The 14,033-nt window shown below is 41.7% G+C and overlaps 1 long non-coding RNA gene across 1 annotated transcript; it reads left to right on the top strand.

The window, feature by feature from the left end:
- The first annotated feature begins 7,660 nt into the window (after positions 1 to 7,660).
- Positions 7,661 to 9,778, top strand: LOC146984181 (uncharacterized). Its single transcript, XR_015036208.1, has 4 exons — positions 7,661 to 7,724; positions 8,390 to 8,444; positions 8,777 to 8,828; positions 9,325 to 9,778. It is a non-coding gene; the product is annotated as an uncharacterized LOC146984181 (long non-coding RNA).
- The last annotated feature ends 4,255 nt before the right edge of the window (positions 9,779 to 14,033 follow it).

Here is a 14,033-nt window from a genome sequence, read left to right as displayed (position 1 = left end):
GTTGCTGTAAGAGAGCAAATGTATTTTTAAAGATTCAATGTATACACATCTAACAGGTTATTAGAATTATCTCTGCAGTACAATTCATAGGTTGTTATTATGACATTAAATGTGCTAACAAAGCAAATAATACACCTTACCTTATATTTAGTTTACCTGAGAGAGACAGGTTTCTTCTCTCTGAAGAGCTTCTGGTGCAGTCTGTGTGAGTCTGTACCTGTCTGACTGTGTGAGACTAACTTCTTCTTTCCTGCTTGAGACTTCCTCATTCTTTTGTACCTGTTCCCAAACACCTGCGCATACATTTACCAACATCACAAAGAGGTCAACTTCCTTGTTTCCTATTTGTACTTAGAGGTTATGAATTAGGGCCTAGCCCAAACCTCCTCTGACATGTAAAGGGTAAACACGAACTTTGATTCTGTTCTGCTTAACAAAAAAAAACACTGACACACAATTAAGTTTATTTCCCTTGGATTACAGATCAACAATTGTTATGTAATCAGAAATATGGCGCTTGAAAAGGAGGAACATAAGAACTTCTGCACTACTCAGTTTCTTACAGGAATCCATTCAACCTGTTAGTCTCGTTTGTCTTGCTGTTCTTTTTTTTCCTCTTTTTTTTAAATCAACATTTAAACACACATTACAAGACACTTACCCAGACAGTTAGACATGCAGAACCATATGGGACAAAGGGTTACCTGTTGGAGACAGTATTTCATGAGTTAATGAAGTGTTTAAAAAGATTAATAAACAGACATATAAATTCATGATAATAAGAGAGTTAAAAAGAGCTTACGTTTATAAATAAGTTGATAAAAATGATTTTCAGTTGTTGATATTTAAAAACCTTCATGTGAGGACATTTTATTTTGAAAGTGTGTGGTCACATGACCCCCTGGTCTGTTTTGAGGGTGAACTGTGGGATTGTGGGTCAGAAGCATAGACTGTAAAAAGAATGGATGTAGCATCCGTGACGTCACCCAATGGTTTTGGGGAGTCGTTTTTGTGACTCAAATATGGCGGCCTGAACAGCGCCATGTTGGATTGGCCGGCCGAGAACCCGCCCACTGGCCTCGAAGCAGCTGTCCTCGGAGCTGCTCGGACCTGTCACTCAACGTTTCCGCGCTCTAATTGGCCAGAGTTTTAACCTAATAACAGTAAAACATAGTTAAAAAAAAATTCACCCCCCTCAGAGTGTGTGCGGGGGTAGAAACTATCGATTGAGACAAAAAAACGTTCTGACACCAGGCTTTTAACATGTTTATTGAGGATGTAAAATCGGCGATTTTAACATGGGGGTCTATGGGGAATGCTCCCTTCTGACACCAGCCCCCAGAGGAAGCCGGGGGGATTGCAGTTTTTTGAACGCGGAAGTGAGCTTCACTTCTCAGACCGACAACTGCCCCCTTGGTCAGAAGTGAAAAGCGGGACCATATCTATAGAACAAACAAACAAACTGATACAGGACAAACCAGAAAACGGGGGGTGGAATTGCAAAAAGGGGTGTTGAGCAGGCATATTGAATTTGTTGGGAATAAAAAGAGAGAATAGAGAGGTTAATAAAAAGAAAAAGATGATTGGAGACGCACCGTGATGTACCGCCGCCTCGGGTGATGTTTCTTTGCTCCTACTCAAGCAACTTGGTCCATTACTGTAAGTTGTGACAAAAAATAATATGTCTTGAAAGCAAACTTCTTTTGGATATGAAAGAATCCATTTAATTTGTAGAAACAAAACATAAAACGTACGTATCGAACAAAGAACTCAAAGATTCCGCCAGCCTGCAGTCAAAAAACAATATACTTCCGGTGTGCCACACCTGAACCTATTAGTGGGCACCTTACAGTAAATGTCCTCCCATTATTCCCCCACAGCGCCACTCAGGCGCTCTGTGAGAATGGCTCCACCAATGATGTTTTGGGATTGATAAAGAGAGGTTACCAAGCGCCCCTGCCAGCTCTATGCAAACTGGAGAGGGTCTAGCAGGTTCTCAGTTTTGACCACAAACTCTCCCATGACCTCCGACCAAAACCGTCTGACCGGGGGGGAGTTATAGATTATAGGATAATCCTACCAGAGTGCATGGGGGTAATTATCTATAATGGCTGGACAGTGTATACAGGTGTTGGTGTCAGTGAGGCCCATCAGGTGCATTTTATGGGTGGTGATGTGTGTTTTGTACTTTGTAGCCTATTGAATTACCTGTATGTTGGAGTTGGGTGACATGGCAAATGTGTTGTTACAAATTGTTTGCCAGTTGATATCTGTTTTGATCTGAAGGTTTGAAGTCCATTCAGGGGTAGACTGGGGCAAACAATCAGCCCTGGCATTTTTGGCCCAGACCGGCCCACAACGCTAGCAGGAGTGAAAATCCAGTTTCATTATTGGGGGGACTAAACATTAAGATTTCAGAGTAAATCCTGGGTGGGAAATATGTAAATAATCTTTATTTTTGCTGTGTTGTCTAACGTGATGTCGAGTGAGGGAGAGAAAGGCGGAAAAATGTCAAAGTAATAATATTGATGGGCTCCGGACTAATTTTAAAATTGTTCTGTGGTCGACCATCAATTAAAGTCATTTAGAGTCCCTCATGGAGTCTCTCTACTGTTGTGTTCTCTGACCCAGAAAATTGAAATGATTGTCAAAAGGACGTTACTTGCGACCACAGAACAATTTAAAATTAGTCCGGAGCCCATTAATGAACATTGGAAAAACAATAGATTCTTGAACAAAAATGAATATAAACGTCCACACGCTGCAGTTGGGAGTATGGATGGTATGAAATGAACTGATCATAGGTGACCTGATATCTGAGGTAAACATTGATTACGACTGGAAGTGCCTAGTTAGACTGTGCAGTGAAACGGTATCTTTCATAGAGGTAGGCTATAGGCTAAATCCTCTGGGAACAACAACACATTCAAACGCGGTCTCATCACACACTCTTGACTCAACAACTGTTGTTGAATTTTCCATCTCCCCATCAGAATCTGTCTCCCCTAGTCAGAGTTAAAGGGGGAGTCGGATTTTGTTGGATGAATACGAGGGACTGCCAAAATCTGACTCCACCCCCCACCTCAATGTACAGTATTTCTTGTTGTCAATGTTTACTTCATAAATACGGATTAGAAGTAGGCTACAGGTATGTCAGCAAACTGAATTTGGTGCATATGAAATACCTTTATATTAAAGTAAGCGGAAAGTTTGTGTTAATATAAGTCGTTAAGTAGTCATATCTTCCGACAGCAATCACTTACATAGAGTGTTTGGTCTGAAACACGGGTCTGTCAGTCACTCTGCTCTGCCGTAAGCTGAGGAGAAAACTTTCCTTGTATCCTACAACCTTTATCCAATGAGGAGAGAGAACGGCATAAAGGGGCGGTCCTCTCTGTGTGTGCAGCCAAGGGGACAGTTGCATAGACCAGCGTTTCTCAAACTTTTTTCAGTCAGGGCACCTTTCAAAAGTGCATAAAATCTCACGGCACCCCTGTGTAAAATGTAATTCAAAATGACACTGCATAGCCTAAATGTAAATGTCCTGTTTATTTAGACGGGACAGTATTACAGTATTTATGCATAGGTGCCTCTGTAGCCTACATATGCACACACACACACACACACACGCACACAATAATCCGCAATGTGAGAGGAAGAGAGAAAGGTCTACATGCGCGCAGCGCAGGCACGAGTTCACATGAATATCCACCGGCGTCTCCGCTCCGTTCTGACTCCGTTGCGAACAATCAGAGAATTTCCACCGGTGGAAGAGGAGAGAGGAGGCTGTGACTCACCATCAATGTGAGACGTGAGCCTGGTACGACGCATTTTTTTTCATAGCGTCCGGTGGACACGGACCCTGCGCTCTCTCTCTCTCTCTCTCTCTCTCTCTCTCTCTCTCTCTCTCTCTCTCTCTCTCTCTCTGAACGCTGCCGAAACGAGCCGCCAGCACCGCTTTATAGGCTACTGTATATATCAGGGGTGGAGTGGGGCATATGGAAAGCCGTTTTAGTCATGATGAAATAAATTAATAAATGCATAAATAAATAAATATAGCCATGAAATGAGTCCCGAATTAAATAAATAGGATGATAAATAGATAAATGAAATATAAATACATATATTTTTATTTTAAAAACAACATTTTTATTTTTCCAGGAGACTTTTATTTTCTAACGCCTCATTTATTTATTTCCAGATACTTTTATTTCCTAATGTCACATTTATTTATTTCTGGTTACTTTTATTTCATAACGTCACATTTATTTATTTCTGGGGACTTTTATTTCATAGCATCACATTTATTTATTTCCGGCGACTTTTATTTCATAACGTCACATTTATTTCTCTCCTCTTTTATTTCATGCTGCAATATTCAAATGAGGGGGCGGGGTTATCTGGACCCTTTCAGAGTAAAACATCACACGACGGCCTATTCACCTTATTTTGCGCTGGATCTAGTGTATGGAAGTGCTGTTGTTGTGAACAATCCACTTCCCTGTCCACTGAGCTATGTGTTAGTAGCCTACGGGCACTCTGGTTGAGAAGAACAAGTAGTACGTTTACGTGTCTGCTCTGCTCTTTCCCAGAGAAGCAGTAGCTTACGTGAATTTGCCGTCGGACCGCAGTAGCTGTCATCGTTGCCGCCGATAGCGATGCGTATCCAAACGACGGCTGTTTTAAGTTTGCCCCGATGTTTTTCGGAGAAGTGAAGCTCCAGGTCCGAGCAGCGACCGCGACATCATAGAGGCAGCAGCCCGGCTCCTGACGTGCTCCGCCGGCTATACGGTCCTCGCCCAGGTGGAGAAAACGACCGCTAATTAACTTACCCGATGGCTTAGAGGTTTACCACCGGCTGATTAAACTCTTTTTATGGGATAAAACATCGGGGCAAACTTAAAACAGCCGTCGTTTGGATAAACTAACCGCACATTGCGGTTCTAAATGTTGGTCTCATTGATGAAATCTAGCAGAAGTTTGTTTGTGGTTAGACAGAAGAGCAGCACTGCCTTGGGGTCTGTACGCACAGAAAACACCACATTTACATCAATAAATAAATGTTTTACAATGAACCAGGCCGATCTCAGAGCTGGCAAGACTCTCCGGTAACTAGGCATATTGAACGGTTAAATGCCGTTAACGGGACGAGAGCGGTCAAAACTGCGGTTCCAAGCTAGCTACATCGAGGGTAGGTTCACTTCCTGTTTTCAAAATAAAAGCACAAATTCTATCGTTGGGGTTTTCTATATAGTAAAGGGCAACGGGTGTTTTATTTTGTGAAAGTAACCGGAAGTGCGTTGCTCACGACGGCTAGCTTTAGTAGCGCCGAAATCGTCCGAACAAAATTGTAAACAGCTGGTATTTAGACAATTAACGACACACTGCTGATCTAAACGGCTACTTTCTCGCCTAAAAACGTTTGAAATGTTGATAAAGTGATATATTTAAAGAATTTAGAGCTAAAATGAAATCAGCTTTAGCCTGTTGATTTTGGCTCGGGTAGGAGCGCAATGCATTATGGGTTATCATGTAGTATGCTGCAGTGTAAACGCTCTGCATACTGTCTGATTGATGAGTATGTAGTATGGAGTATGGACAGTATGCAGTATGTAGTATGCGGTTTCGAACACACCCAAAGAGACTGTTTCTGTTTACGTAGCTACACCCGGTAACGACTTAAATATTTTCATTGCAGTTCATTATATGTTTTCTTTGGGAGGTGGCATAATACATCCATGGGAGGTGGGTGCAGGTTGTGCTAGCCTGCTCCACAATATCCCTGCCTCTCCACTTTGTGTTCGAGACACACTGCCGTCTGCTCTTTACCCAGTTGCTGTGGCAGGGACATAGCTAGCTGGTTAGCTACGCAGCACACTTAAGCATGGATGTATAACACATAAGGCAGAGAGATGTGTAACAACAGAAACTAGAAAAAACGAAATATGTTTAAAACACTATTCTCCTCCCCAAGTTATTGATCAAGTTGCTGAGTAGCCGTCAACAATTAACAACAACAGCACTTCCGCATGTGATGTTTTACTCTGAAAGGGTCCAGATAACCCCGCCCCCTCATTTGAATATTGCAGCATGAAATAAAAGAGGAGAGAAATAAATGTGACGTTATGAAATAAAAGTCGCCGGAAATAAATAAATGTGATGCTATGAAATAAAAGTCCCCAGAAATAAATAAATGTGACGTTATGAAATAAAAGTAACCAGAAATAAATAAATGTGACATTAGGAAATAAAAGTATCTGGAAATAAATAAATGAGGCGTTAGAAAATAAAAGTCTCCTGGAAAAATAAAAATGTTGTTTTTAAAATAAAAATATATGTATTTATATTTCATTTATATCTATTTATCATCCTATTTATTTAATTCGGGACTCATTTCATGGCTATATTTATTTATTTATGCATTTATTAATTTATTTCATTATGACTAAAACGGCTTTCCATAGGGGGGCAGGGTTAGAATAAGAAAAATAAGAAATATGGGTAGCTATATTTAGCTATTTCCTTCAGAAGTGGGCACTAAGATCATGGATTTGTATTAAAAGTAGGCTACAGAAATGCTGAATGGGGTGAAAGAGCTGCAATTAGTGCCACTCAAGCATTAACGCTGCTGACCAGAACATTACATCCAGTCAGGTATATTTCCCCCTCCCTCTGCTCTGCGAATGGATTTGACTGACAGCTCACACACCACGGTTTCGGGTCTTGTCCTACTCACCAACATGCTTCGGTGCCCATATAGGTTCCGACTCTCAAGTGGTTAAAATCCGACCAGGTAGCCTACCGACGTACCGGCCCACTTAGCACGGACTGTGTTGTCTTGTTAAATTAATATAACTATAAATAACGTGACACACGGGCAGGACTGATAAGCTTTGCTGTTTAGCTTCCGTGAGTCGTTCTATTTTTAGCCGTAGCCGCTAGTTTAATGATAACTTTCTCAGTGACTTTTCTCCATAGATTTTCTCTAGCACGTTTCCCATTTCCCATGAGGCTTTGCGCCATTCTACAATTTAAGAACGAACAAACATTGCTGGTTATTTTATGTTTGGTCATGAAAGTTCAGTTATATCTGAACAAAAAGAATTAGATTAAGACAGGAGGCTAAACAAAAATCATTTAGTAGTCTGGATTGATGAGAGTCTGTGTCACTATCGCAACCATGAGTGAGATGTAAAAAGACAAGAAGTGGTATATAATGGTTGGACAGTTGATATCAATTAATTCAAGGAAACCTTGAAGATTATCATGAGAACATGGTTGATATACATTAGCCTTAACTCATTGAGGCTGGTCACAAAGGCCGCATAACCGCGCAGGGCAACCTGCTCGATGGTATGCTGGAGCATATTGGCTGGGCGGCCGACCGGGAGATCTCCTGGTCGTCCTGACAACCACTCCTCAACTGATGTATATATCGTCGCTGTCCAATGAAAACCACGTATGTCCATTTTTTTCGATTTTGAGTTTTTTCAACAATTAGAGTGATCAGGTGTCCCTCCGTGAACAGTAAGCTTTGGAAATCAAAATGACCAGTGAAAAGATGTTAAATCACCTCATCTATTTTTCACGTAACTCCCTTTGATGTCAAAGCTGTCAATCAAAGCGCGTATCTCCAGCTTCTGTGGAACAGTCCTGTCGGCGATTTTTTCCCCCTCCCACAAACCTCGCTGGGAGCAACAGCAGCTGGTCATAACAATGTCAAGGTAACGTGAAAACGATTGTTATTGTTTGTCGACTATTTTCAACTTAACATTAGCTGACATTTATTAATAATTGCTTTTATTTCGTTCAGAGAAGTAACATGCCACACTCTTTATTGAGAGCTTAGCTGACGTATTTAGCATAGCATACCTAGCTTGCTAGCAGGCAAATAAACTCGGTTGGACAGCTTGGTTTTATTATGAGATTCACTCAAACACGTATTTTTGCCATCAAACTCAAAGGAGCAAGACCTTATAATACTGCGGTCATGAACGTGACCGTAAAATGGCTTTATCTTTGAGTGAAAACCCTGGTGTAACTCACTAGCAGTAGCGCGCTAGCTCACGTCAATCTACTAACTTATAACTGACCAGATAAAAAAAAAAAAAATACTGACCCCGATGTTTCCGTGGTCGAGTATTTTAAACGTTGTGTACTTTGTGTAGCGCACACAATTGTTTTTTATGTGTTTTTCTCCCTCCTCTTGGGATGTCTGTGTCATTAAAGGGCATGTGTGAGTTTGTCAACATTAGTTATGAGGCACTTGTGGCAAATGTGAGGGTCAGCAGTGAGGAAGGTTTGATGCTCTGGCTATCTCAATCCTAGTTTCCAACAAAGTCAACATTGTATTCAGTGGACTAAACCTGTTTCTCTTTATTGTTCTTAGATTCATCTGGTAGTGACTCTGACCATGATGAAGAGGATACACCTGCCCAATGAGGGTTGGTGGCTTATCATGATTATCACATTACACACTTTGCTTCCAACACCCCATGTTTGATTTTGTGTAGTTAAGCTCAAAGTCAGTCTCAGAGCTAGTTCTGATAAAGCAAACTTCTGCTGTATTTCAGAGTTATAGACCATCATCTAGTATGTGGGTAAATTTCAAAATTCTGAATCAAGAATTTTTAAGAGATGATAAGAGATGATGAAGTACAGAGCAACTGAGGTTTTCAAAATTTGCCGGTTGAATCAACTGATACAAGCTCAATTCTGAATATTGGGAACATTGCATTCAGTGTATTAAATGTGTTTTTGTCCTTATTGTTCTTAGATTTGCTTGAAAATGATTCTGGTGATGACCTGGAGTACTATAGCCAATGAGGGTTGGTAGCCTATTATTATTAGATTACATTACACTTCCACATCTCCATATTGGGTTTGTGTAGAACTTAAAGACCAAAGCCTGTCACAGATCTAGTTTTGAGAAAAGTAAACCATTGCTGTATTCAGTTGCCAGTCAAAGCAAAGGATAATGCAAGCTCATTTTTGAATATTGTGAACATTGCATTCAGTTTACCAAATGTGTTCCTCTTTGTTAATTCACTTGAAAACAAATCTGCTGATGAAAAACAAAAACACGCACACATTTCTCACAAACAAAAATCCACACACACGCTGAGAAGTCATGCACCTCTGAGCAGTCAGGTAGTTTTTATCATACTGTACTTTTTTTCCCCACAAATATTGACTTCATTTTAAGTGTAGTGCTGTAAAATATAAAACATTAGCATTACATAAATTTTTTTAATGTTCAATTCATCAAATTATGACTGTTTTCATGAAATCCCCCCCCCCCTTCTGTTTTTTCTTTTCTACTAGGTACAATGTGGATGGCACTATGGAGTATAAAGTACTCCACTCAACTGGGAACCCTATCCATCCCTGTCTCTCAGGAAGAAGTGTGCCAGTGTTGCCCCACTCTACTCATCCAGCCAAAAGATTACAGCTGTGAAATTCAAGCAGCTGCAAGAACTGAAAACTGAACTGAAGTTTTACCTTAAGACTTTCATGCCTTTTATGATGCACTTGATCACGAGTCAAGATCAATTCAAGTTACACATGCACACACAGCATGCATACACTCACTCACAGCTACCACAGTTTAATTTGTGCTGAGGTTGCCTTGTGTACGGGTCAGGTTCTTGTGGTCAAGCTGGAGGTTTGGGAGGTCCAAAGCCAAGTGTCATGACAGCTCTCTCTTTTCCTTACAGGTGCGAGGAGTGTGGTGGTTCACTGTGAGACCAAGAGAGGTGTGTCCAGTGTCAGAGCTACAGGGAGGACCAACAGGTTTAGATGACCCCCTGTGTGAGGGATACCAGAGGTGGGTGAAACCCCAGCATGTGGACTTCCATGGGGGAAAAGAGGTATGGTTGTAGTGTGATGTGTGAGGAACACCCATGTGCATCAAGTCCATGGACATGCTCCCTGAACTGTGACACAGCTTCTACAATGGTTGAGGGTGTGTTTTAATGCCAGTACCAGCTAGACTGGTGCTTTGGCCTGGCTGTCAAGCTGTTACATTTGTTCACTGCAGACTCAGGTTTTAAACCAGTAACCATTCTCTTCCTTTACCAGTCTGACTTGTTTACACAGGTGAAATCTGTGTCTGGATGTGTGTGACTGTATGACTCTTGGTCAGGCTGCACTTTAGAGGCTGGGCCCTGAACTTGCAGCTTGACCAAGAGTCATACAGTCACACATCCAGACACAGATTTCACTCAGGTGAGAGGAGACTGTTCTCTCCCTTCGTAGGCACACACGCACAGCTGCACAGGCACTCACACACATGTACACACAGAGGCATAAACACACACGTGAACATGCATACATGGCACACACATACGTGCAGTCACACATCCATACAGTCATGTGTGTGACTGTATGACTGTTGGTCAAGCTGCAAGGGTCCCAGCCTCTAAAGTGCAGCTTGACCACGAGTCATACAGTCAGACTGGTAAAGGAAGAGAATGGTTAATGGTTTAAAACCTGAGTCTGCAGTGAACAAATGTAACAGCTTGACAGCCAGGCCAGAGCACCAGTCTAGCTGGTACTGGCATTAAAACACATCCTCAACCATTGTACAAGCTGTGTCACAGTCTTCTCCCGTTCAGGGAGCATGTCCATGGACTTGGTGCACATCTCACTACAACCATACCTCTTTTCCCCCATGGAAGTCCACATGCTGGGGTTTCACCCACCTCTGGTATCCCTCACACAGGGGGTCATCTAAACCTGTTGGTCCTCCCTGTAGCTCTGACACTGGACACACCTCTGGTCTCACAGTGAACCACCACACTCCTCACACCTGTAAGGAAAAGAGAGAGCTGTCATGACACCTGGCTTTGGACCTCCCAAACCTCCAGCTTCACCACAACACCAAATAACCTGAGCCGTACACAAGGCAGTCACAGCACAAATTAAACTGTGGTAGCTGTGCACCATCACACAAACAAGAAACACATTCATACAACTGCAGTACACAAGCACAACATTAAAAATGAAACTTTTTTAAAAATCTGTTTTGTATGTTCAACTTCATAGATACAATGTTGCAATTAACACACTACATACCTAATTGTGATGGGTTTCCCTACCACTGTGTATTTATTTATTTATTAAATACAATTCTTTGATGCATGTATTGTTGGTATGTTGTTGTTTGGTGCACCTTTAAATGACTTGGGCCATGCCTGATCCTTGTCTGTTGAACACATGGAATTTCTATCATATTTTTTGGCAGAGTACATAAATTATTTACTAAGTATTTTGTTGCTTTAAGGCTTGTTGCTTTATGATCTTCTAGTCCAGTGGTACAGTAGCAATATTGAGCTAAACTGGTCGTAATTACCAGCTTCAACTGCAGAAGAGAAATGCACCAGAAGTCTGCTGCTGGAGTTTACTGAAGCTAATGATGTCAGTCATTTGTTATGTATTGTTAGTAAACTAGTGGTTTAATAATGGCTTGCAGCAGTTAATATACTAAGTAGCCTACAGTAAGAAGGACGATGTTTACGCCCCCCCCCCCCCCCCCCCCTCCCTCATCCGGAGACGTGGAGACTGAGAGGAGTGAAGAGAAAAAAAAAGTAGGCTACGGTAGGACGGAAGTGCAGTCAGGCAACGTCTGTGTAACTTTTGCCATCATAGCCATAACAGTGTGTAGTTGTGTAGGTAGGCAACTGTTTATTTCATTCAGCTTACATGTTTTATGTGAAGAAACTACGGATGATATGTAACGTAGCATTTAAAAAAAAACATCAGAGCGCATTAAGCTGTCAATGAAACGCGATCTGGCCATTCTAATTAATGATGAGAAAAAAACGTATCTCCGCCGTCGCGGTAAAAAATAAACACGTAAATCCATTTAAACACGATTTTAGTAAAATGTGGATTATATCATGACACTCACATGTGTATGACCACATTTAATGTTATTGTAGCAAATTTGATGATACCACATTCAAACACTGTGAAATTACGGTGTTTTTTCCATTTCCTGTAAAAGTACCGTTTTGGACATACGTGTTCTACGTCGGGCAGCGACGATATATATTTCAACTCTGAGCGCTCTGAGCGCCGCGACAAAAAAAGGAAACTCCGACAGCTTTTTTCCGAGCTCCAGGATCTGAATGGAAAGTAGACGGTGGACACGGCCCCTTTGCATATATAAAGAGAATGTATTCTATGAAATGTCAGAAGAGGTATTTTTTTCACGGCACCCTTGACGCAGTCAGACGGCACCCCAGTGTGCTGCAGCACCCACTTTGAGAAAGGCTGGCATAGACTGAGGATGATGGGCGTGCATGTGGTGACGTAGGGACGAGGGCGGGGACTGCTAACTCCATCCGCTGACAGGAAGTTAGCCAAAACAACCGGATCGCTTACTTCTGCTTTAAGTTACTTTATTTTATATTTTGTCGAGTTCAGCCAACACAATCCAACTCCCCTTGTAACTCTGACTAGATGAGTCAGATTCTGGTGAGTTTCTCTCATCTCAGGCCTACGAAATAGGGAACAAAAAAAAGGCTACTGCACTTCGTAATCCACTTTTTTATTTTCAACTTGAATCACTCGTTATGTAAACAAAATGTTTGTTCAGAGAGATTTTTTAAAACACTTTCTGACTGTAAACAAAGACTCAGAGCTTTTATTGACTGGTCAGGACATCATTTTATAAACAAAAACACTGCACAGAAATTAGCCTAATATTTTATTTCACAGGGTTCTTACGGATCCTTAAAAAGTCTTAAAAGGCATTGAATTCATTAATCTAAAAACAAGGCCTTAATTGGCATTAAAATGTCTTAAATCAATTTTTCAAAGGTCTTAAAAATGTTAACACTTGGTAAGTGGGATTTTATGGTTGTAATTAGTCTCAAATCTCAAAATAATTGGTAACATTCCGACATAGAGAAGTTAGGGACTGTTCGTTATTTATCATCAGTGCCACCGGAGGGATTCACGGGACTTTTTTTTTTTTTTACATGACCCCCCTGTCGGAGTCAGTAAATTTTAACATGACCCTGCATTAAGCCTTATCAAAAGATACATGACCCCCCCCCCCCCCCCCCCCCCCAGCCATCGACACGTGACATCGCATCACGTAGCGCGTGACACTACATTATTTCATTTTGACAACCATGTGTGCAACACCTTCTCATCAATCCATGCCATTTATCAGCTGTTATTAAGACCCAACTCATCAATAACAGAATCGCGATTTTGGACCAGCTCATATTACACAACAAGACATTAACAATTAATCCACACTCAAACCGAAGCAACAATAATGTGAACTGCACTCAACAACGTATTATTGCAAGGTTTACGACAGATATGACAGACAACTGTGTGTGTGTGTGTGTGTGTGTGTGTGTGTGTGTGTGTGTGTGTGTGTGTGTGTGTGTGTGTGTGTGTGTGTGCCTGCGCCTGCGTGTGTAAGAAAGAGAGAGAGAGAGAGAGAGAGAGAGAAAGTAGGTAAAACCTGCTAGCTGTTAGCTACCGTAGCTCAGGCGTCGGTCTCCCGTCAGGTAAAAGCTGCTGTTTATTCCTCAAATGAAGCTCATGAAGTTGTTGAGCCTCTCTGGTACAGTTATCCATCACTGCAGTTGAATTCGCCGCTAAACTGCTGGACGCTAAAACCGAGGGGGGGGGGGGGGCGTCTGTTTGTTTACAATTCACAAAAGCAACGTGTACGTACGTGCTGCTCAGACTATGTAGAGTTACGCAATGAGGCAGGCAGCGTAGCCTCTGTACGGTAGTGAAGTTAAACTCACTCACCCATAAAAGACGTGCTAAGCTGCGAGCGAATCCTTACTGAGTTCTTGGCGAAGCGGTTAGCATCGTCGCCTGCGGTGCGGGAGACGCGGGTTCGAACCCCACTTAGGGCAGATCAGAACAATATAAAATTACGTTGTGATTTAGGGGCCGTTGCTCTCATTGCCATCAGTGCTTGCAGCTTTTAAATGTCCCGTTTTTGTTTTGTTTTTGTTTTTTGCGAGCATTGCAGTGTCCTCCAGACAAAATGTTGA

The sequence above is a fragment of the Trachurus japonicus genome, chromosome 7, assembly GCF_045865225.1.
Source record: "Trachurus japonicus isolate A0001 chromosome 7, Traja_1.0".
Lineage (NCBI taxonomy): Eukaryota > Metazoa > Chordata > Actinopteri > Carangiformes > Carangidae > Trachurus > Trachurus japonicus.
The sequence above is the reverse complement of the archived record's forward strand: the minus strand, read 5'-3'. Positions and strand labels throughout refer to the sequence as shown.